This window comes from Sciurus carolinensis, chromosome 11 (genome assembly GCF_902686445.1).
Source record: "Sciurus carolinensis chromosome 11, mSciCar1.2, whole genome shotgun sequence".
Taxonomy (NCBI): Eukaryota; Metazoa; Chordata; class Mammalia; order Rodentia; family Sciuridae; genus Sciurus; species Sciurus carolinensis.
Window position 1 is genome coordinate 83,869,374 of NC_062223.1, and position 7,648 is coordinate 83,877,021.

Here is a 7,648-nt window from a genome sequence, read left to right on the forward strand (position 1 = left end):
AAAAACAGAAATTACTCCAACACCTGGAGACTAAATAATATGCCATTGTTTAAAGAATGAATAACAGAAAGCATCAGGGAGGAGATAAAAAAAATTCTTAGAGGTAAATGAGAATGACGATACAACATATCAAAATCTCTAGGACACTACGAAAGCAGTACTAAGAGGAAAATTCATTGCATGGAGCACATTCAAGAACAGAATAAAAAGTCAACAACTAAATGACCTAACATTACATCTCAAAGCCCTAGAAAAAGAAGAACAGAGCAACACCAAAAGTAATAGAAGATAGAAAATAATTAAAATCAGAGCTGAAATTGATGAAATTGAAACAAAAGAAACAATTCAAAAAACTGACAAATGAAAAGTTGGTTCTTTGAAAAAGAAAACAAAATAGATAAACCCTTAGCCACATTAACAGAGAAGGAGAGAGAAAATCAAATTACTAAAATTTGTGATGAAAAAGGACATATCACAATGGACACCACTGAAATACATACCATAATGAAAAGCTACTTTGAAAATCTATACTCTAACAAAATAGAAAATATCAAAGACATTGACAAACGTTTAGCAATATATGATCCTCCCGAACTGAATCAGGATATATACAAATTAAACAGATCAATTTCAAACAATGAAATAGAAGAAGCCATCAAAATCTACCAACCAAGAAAAGTCCAGGACCAGATGAATTCTCAGCCCAGTTCTACAAGACCTTCAAAGAAGAACTCATTCCAATACTCCTCAAAGTGTTTCATGAAATAGAAAAGGAAGGAACCCTTCCAAACTCATTCTATGAAGCTAGTATCACTCTGATGCCAAACAAGACAAAGACACATCAAGGAAAGAAAATTTCAGACCAATATACCTGATGAATATAGATGAAAAAAATCCTTAAGAAAATTCTGGCAGATCACATACAAAAATATATTAAGAAGATAGTGCACCACGATCAAGTGGGGCTCATCCCAGGATTGCAAGGTTGGTTCAACATCCAGAAATCAATAAATGTAATTCTTCACATCAATAGACTTAAGGTTAAGAATCATATGATTATTTCAATAGATGCATAGAAAGCATTCGACAAAATACAACACCTCTTCATGCTCAAAACACTAGAAAAAATAAGGAGTTATAATTTCTAAGGGTTCCCAGTTAATAATTATGCCAAGCTAACATGGGTCCAAGTCCCAGTCTAACATTTACAAGTTCATACCTCCTGAACAAGTTATTTTTTCTAACCCTTGTGTGTTCACCTATAAAATTTGATTAATAGTAAAACTCATTTCATTAAAATATTTTTAAGGAGCCAGGTGTGGTGGCACATGACTGTAATCCCAGAAGCTCAGGAGGCTGAGGCAGAAGGATCATAACTTAAAGCAAGCCTCAGCCACTTAGCAAGGGCCTGTTTCAAAAACAAAAAATAATAAAAGGACTGGGGATGTGGCTGAGTGGTAAAGTGCCTCTACTTCCAATTCTGGGTACCAAAAAAAAAATTTTAAACATGAAAAATAATCATAACTGGACACAGTGATGCCTCTATAAACCCCTATTCCTTGAAGGCTGGAGCAGGAGGATCACTTGGACCCAGGAGTTTGTATCTGGACTGGGCAGCACAACAAGACACACCATATATATTTATGTATGAATTTATATAATATGATATTTATAATTAAATACAAAAAATATAATTCATATAATATAGAATTATAATTGTGCAAGCATATAATATATAATATGTATTATATATAATGTTAGAGTATTTCATGATTATAATTATACATATTATAATGTAACAATAGTGTGACATATCAATATATAAGTATTAATATTACTGTAAAATTAAAAAGATCTTACTCATATTCTTAATGTATTTTTATACTAGTCCTGTAAGGTGGGCAGCGAAGATGCTATTTTCAACATTTCACTGTGATGGCAACGAGGCTTGTAAACAGATAACAAGTAACATCCGAGGCCATGCAGTCAGGAAGTGGTAATGTTGTACACAGATTCCAGTTTCCAAAGCAGTCCTGTAGTTTCTTCGGTTCTTTAAGTAGCCATAAGTAAAAAAAAAATAACTTAGCCCATCTTTAAAAATTGGCTATAAAAATTGAATTAATGTGTGAAAGCATAGATATGTTTGTAAGTAGCATTTGGACTACTGACAGAAAGAGGAGGTATGACTTAAGACATTTTTTCCTTTTCACAATATAGTAGATACTCCCACACAAAATGTTCTTGGTAGCAATGGTCATTCCCCTTATATAAATATCTATCATGGGAAAATTTCTACTTCTAGTTAGATGGGATAAAAAGACTGGGCTTATACTTTTGCTTGAAAAAAACAAAATATTTTCATAACTTTAATTATGAAGCAAAAAGGAAAGTGATATCTAAGAAGTAGAAAACAACTGAGATGCACCTCATGATTGCTCCAGTTTAAGAGCCTGAGATAGTTCTCAGACTTCAGTGGTAGAAGAGGGCACTCAGGCAGAGCTCAGAAGACTGAGTTGAGGAAGTGGGAATGAAAGCCAAGGTTCACAGAGTAGAGAACGGAAAAGGCGTGCTGAACAGAGAGAAAACCAGATGTTTTGGAGGGTAACCTTCTAAGAACCCTCTATAATTCATTTGAGTACTGATTCATGTGTGAATGTGAGCAACATACACAAAACTGGGCTAAAATCACCCGAAGGATTAGCAGGAGCAGTTCCTGGCAGTGACAGAAATGAAGGGATAGTGCCAGTTACCATCAGTTGGAATGAAGAACTCATGATTCACAGGGCACAGGTGGAATATAAAAGGAACTTGACTGATTAGTAGGGAATACTTCTCCATAGGATTTGTATTAATCCAGTCCTAACTAAAAATAGTAATAGCAAGATATGAAGGGACAAAACTAGAACAAGTTGTCCAACTCTGTTGTTGACAAAGCTCAAGAATAGTTGTGTGAATATAAAAAATAACAAACACCAAAGGTATAATGTCTGACATCCAACTAAAAATGATGAGTGATGCAAATAATGAGGAAAATAAAACCCTTTACAAGTAACTAAATCAATTAAAACCAACACAGCTATTAGAAATTAGACACAAGGTCATTTAATGAGGTTTGATTTTCTTATTTTTTTGGTTCTTTTTAGTTACATATGACAGAAAAATCCGTTTTTCCAGCATAGAATACATCTTATTCTAATTAAGACCCCAGTCTTGTGGAAGTACAAAATGTTGAGATTCACTGTGGTGTATTCATATATGTACATAGGAAAGTTATGTCAGATTCGTTCTACTGTCTTTCCTTTTCCTATTCCCCCCTCCCTCCCTTCCCTGCATTCCTCTTTGTCTAATGCATTGAACTTCATTCTTCCCCTCTCCTTCATTGTGGATTAGCTTTCAAATATCAGAAAAAACATTCATGTTTGGTTTTTTGGGATTGGCTTACTTCACTTAGCATGATAGTCTCCAGATCTATACATTTACCAAATTAATTTCTATATGTTTAATAAGTTAGGAGACATGACAGTTACAAATGAACAAAATTAAGTTGATGACAATAAAAACCATAATGGCTGAAATAGACAATATTATGGATTGAACTCATGGCAGATGAAACTTGGTGAACTTGGAAGATATAGCAGTAAAGAAAATATAATAATGAAAACAAATAAAGTACCAGTTATTTCTGGGACAACATTGAGTAGTGTAATTGGAGTGTCTGAGGAAGGTACAAAAAAAAAAAAAATGTTTGTAGATGTAAAGACTCAAATGATAAAGTGTGAAGCAGAGACCCTGTACCTAACTGAAGAAGAAGTAGGCCCAAATCTTCACCATGTTGACTTAGAAACTGACTTTCTTAACAAGACTCCTAAAGCACAAGAAAGTAAAATCAATAATCAGTAAATGGGATGGATTCATACTACAAAGCTTCTTCTCAGCAAAGGTAACAATCAATAATGTGAAGAGAGAGCCTACAGAATAGGAAAAAATCTTCACCAAATGCACCTCAAATAGAGTAATAATCTCTAAGATATACAAAGAACTCAACAAACTCAACACCAAAAAACCAAATAACCCAATCAATAAATGGACTGAGGAACTGAACATACACTTCACAGAAGAAGAAACACAATTGATCAACAAACATGAAAAAATGTTCACCAAATCTAGCAATTAGAGAAATGTAGATCAAATCTACTCTAAGATTTCATCTCACTCCAGTCGCAATGGCAATTATCAAGAATAGAAGCAAAAATAAATGTTGGCGAGAGGTGGTGGAAAGGTACACTCACACATTGCTGGTGGAACTGCAAATTGGTGCAACCATTATGGAAGGCAGTAGGGAGATTGCTCAGGAAACTTGGGATGGAACCACAATTTGACCCACTTATCCCACTCCTGGGTTTATACCCAAAGGACTTAAAATCAGCATACTAGAGTGACACAGCCACATCAGTGTTTATAGCAGCTCAATTCACAATAGCCCAATAGATGAATGGATAAAGAAAATGTGGTATATACACACAATGGAACATTATTCAATGTTAAAGAAAAATGAAATTGTGACATTTGCCTGTAAATGGATGGAGCTGGGGAATATCATGCTAAGTGAAATAAGTTAATTCCAAAGAACTTAAGACCAAATGTTTTTTTCTGATATGTGACTGCTGATTCACAATAAGCAGGGTGCAGGGAATAAAGGTATGCTGGATTAGACAGAGGAGAGTGAAAGGAGAAAAGGGGATATGGAGGTAGGAAGAAGAGTAGAATGATTTGTACATTATTACCCTATGTGCACATATGATTACACAACCAGTGTGAATCTACATCATGTATGACCAGAAAAATGAGAAGTTACACTTCATTTATATATGGTGTCAAAATGTATTCTACTGTCATGTATAACAAATCAGAACAAATAAAAAAAGAAAAAATGCATGAAGAATAACCAATGCTATTGTAAAGCAATACAGAAAAATCCACAATTATAGACAGAGATCTTTTATCAAGCAGAGAGGAAGTTTGCAAGAATATTAAGCATTGGAATATTATCAACCATCTTGGTCTAATTGAGACCAGTAGAAGATAACACTCAACAGCAACAGAATACACATTCTTTTTAATTGCACATAGGCATGTAGAACAATTAGCAGTATTAGTCATATCCTAAGCAATGAAATGAGTCTCAATAAATTTTAAAAGTTCCATGTCCGTAAAAGTATGTTATCTGACCACAACAGAATTAAACTAAAATTCAACTATGGACCACTCTAGTATTAGGGAAAAAATTCCAGAAAAACCCTTCAGTATTTTGAGAACAAATAACATGCTGGTACAAACCATGGGTCAAAGAAGAAATCAAAAGGGAAATGAGGACTTGTTTTGAATGAAATAAAAATTAAAAGTAATATTAACAATTTGCAGTAGGTGCTGAGACACTGCACACTATGTCAGGAAAAAAATGGTCTCCAACAAATTTCCTCAAGTTTAAGAATCTTTTAAGAAAACAGGTACAAAGTAAGTAACAGAAAATGATAATAAAGCTGGGCATGGTGGGTGACACGTGCCTGTAATCCCAGTGGCTCAGGAGGCTGAGGCAGGAGGATGGTGAGTTCAAAGTCAGCCTCAGCAACAGCAAGGCACTAAGCAACTCAGTGAGACCCTGTCTCTAAATAAAATACAAAAAGTATGAGGATGTGGCTCAGTGGTCAAGTGCCCCTGAATTCAATCTCTGGTACACCCTCACCCCTCCAAAAAAAGAAAAGAAATAGAAGAGAATAATAAATATCAGAGAAGAATCAATAAAACAGTGGATAATAGTAAAAGTTGACTAAATCAAATAATTCTATTTTTAAGAGACAAAGTGTTTAACCTGTAACCAGATTGGACAAAAGAGAAAAAAATGAACTACTAAAGCCAGGATGAAAAAGGAAAAAGAACTACATGATAGCACAATAAGGGAAAATTGTCAACATTATGCCAATATTTTCAATGATATATAATGATACAGACAAGTTCCTTAAGATATAATATATCCAAGTTCACTCAAATTTATAGTTAAAATCATTCCTACAATGGGAACTCCAGGCCCAGTCAGCTCTATTGGTGAATTCTACTACAGCTTTAAGAAGCAGATTATAACAAGTCTATAGAAACTTCTATTGAAAATTGTAAAGGAGTAAAATCTTCTCAAAAGTGTCAATATTCCCCAACTCTTATATTAATTACTCTACTATCCCATACTGGAGATATGACATAAAATAAATTTATAGGTTCAATGTAAATCTCAGCAAATTGATTCCAGCAATATATGCATAAGAATGTTAAAAAATGCAGGGGCTGGGGAGATAGCTCAGTCGGTAGAGTGCTTGCCTTATAAGCACAAGGCCCTGGGTTCGATCCCCAGCACCCCAAAAAAAAAAAAAAAAAAAAAAAAAAAAGAATGTTAAAAAATGAATGACAAAGTGGGTTTATCCCAGGTGCTCAGGGATGGTTTAACCTTTTAAAATAAAACAATGTAATTTACTATGTTAATATGAAATAGAAAAACATGTAATCAACACAATCGATGCAGAGAACATCATTTGACAAAATTTGATTTTCATTCCTGTTGAAACTCTTATCTAATAGAAATTAAATAGTAATATGTAGAACAATCTGATAAAAGTCAACTTCAAAAATGTAGAGCTGACAACACAATGGGGAAAAAAATGAAATTTTTCCCTGATCAGAAGTAAGACTAGGATGTATGATCTCACCACTTCTATTCAACAATTGACTGGAAGTTGTCATCATTACAATAATGTAATATTAAAAGGCATCTAAATTTAATATGAGAATGAAAATTATTTTTATACATAGGACAAGTTTATCTACTTAGAAAATCCAGTATCATCTACCAAACCTGATATACTAAAAAAGCGAATTTTTAAAAAGTGCAGAACACATGATCAATAATAAAACTCATTGCAGAAACTCAAAAAAGTTAAAATGTTATTTACAATAACAAAATATAAATAAACATTTATGGATAAATATGACAAAAAATAATATACCTTTACATTGAAATCTATAAAACTTTGCTAAGTTAAATAATATTTAAGCTAATGAAGATGTACGCCATGTTTGTGAGTGTAAAGATTCAGTATTAAGACATCAGTTCCCCTTAAATTGATCTGAGGGCTCTCTGCAACCTCAATAAAATTCCAATAATTTCTTAGAAATGTATAGGTGATTCTAAAATGTACGTAGAGATGCAGAAGACCTCGAATAGTCAATACAACTTTTAAAAGATACTAACAACACCCAATTTCAATGCTAATCTTAAAGTATGGAACTCATGATACCCTGATTTTTGTGTAAAGACATGGACAAAAATGAAGAGTACAGAAACAGATTCTCACCACCTGGATAAGTCATTTTCAAGGAAATTCTTGTTAATGATGACATAGTCATTACATCAACTGTGAGGAAGTTCTTAGTTTCAAATTCATCAAATTGTATCCATGATGCTTCCATAAAACTCATAAAAGTGCAGGTCCCATTGTATAGAAGGAAGCTAACAGATGTTAGATTTGTTTTCCTTACTTCCCCTTCCATGTCTCCATCCTGCCTTTTATTCCTTCAATCCTTCACCTATCACATATTTCTT

General features: G+C 33.5%; 1 non-coding gene across 1 annotated transcript; it reads left to right on the top strand.

The window, feature by feature from the left end:
- The first annotated feature begins 6,337 nt into the window (after nucleotides 1–6,337).
- Nucleotides 6,338–6,411, top strand: Trnai-uau (transfer RNA isoleucine (anticodon UAU)). The gene has a single exon. It is a non-coding gene; the product is annotated as a tRNA-Ile (tRNA).
- The last annotated feature ends 1,237 nt before the right edge of the window (nucleotides 6,412–7,648 follow it).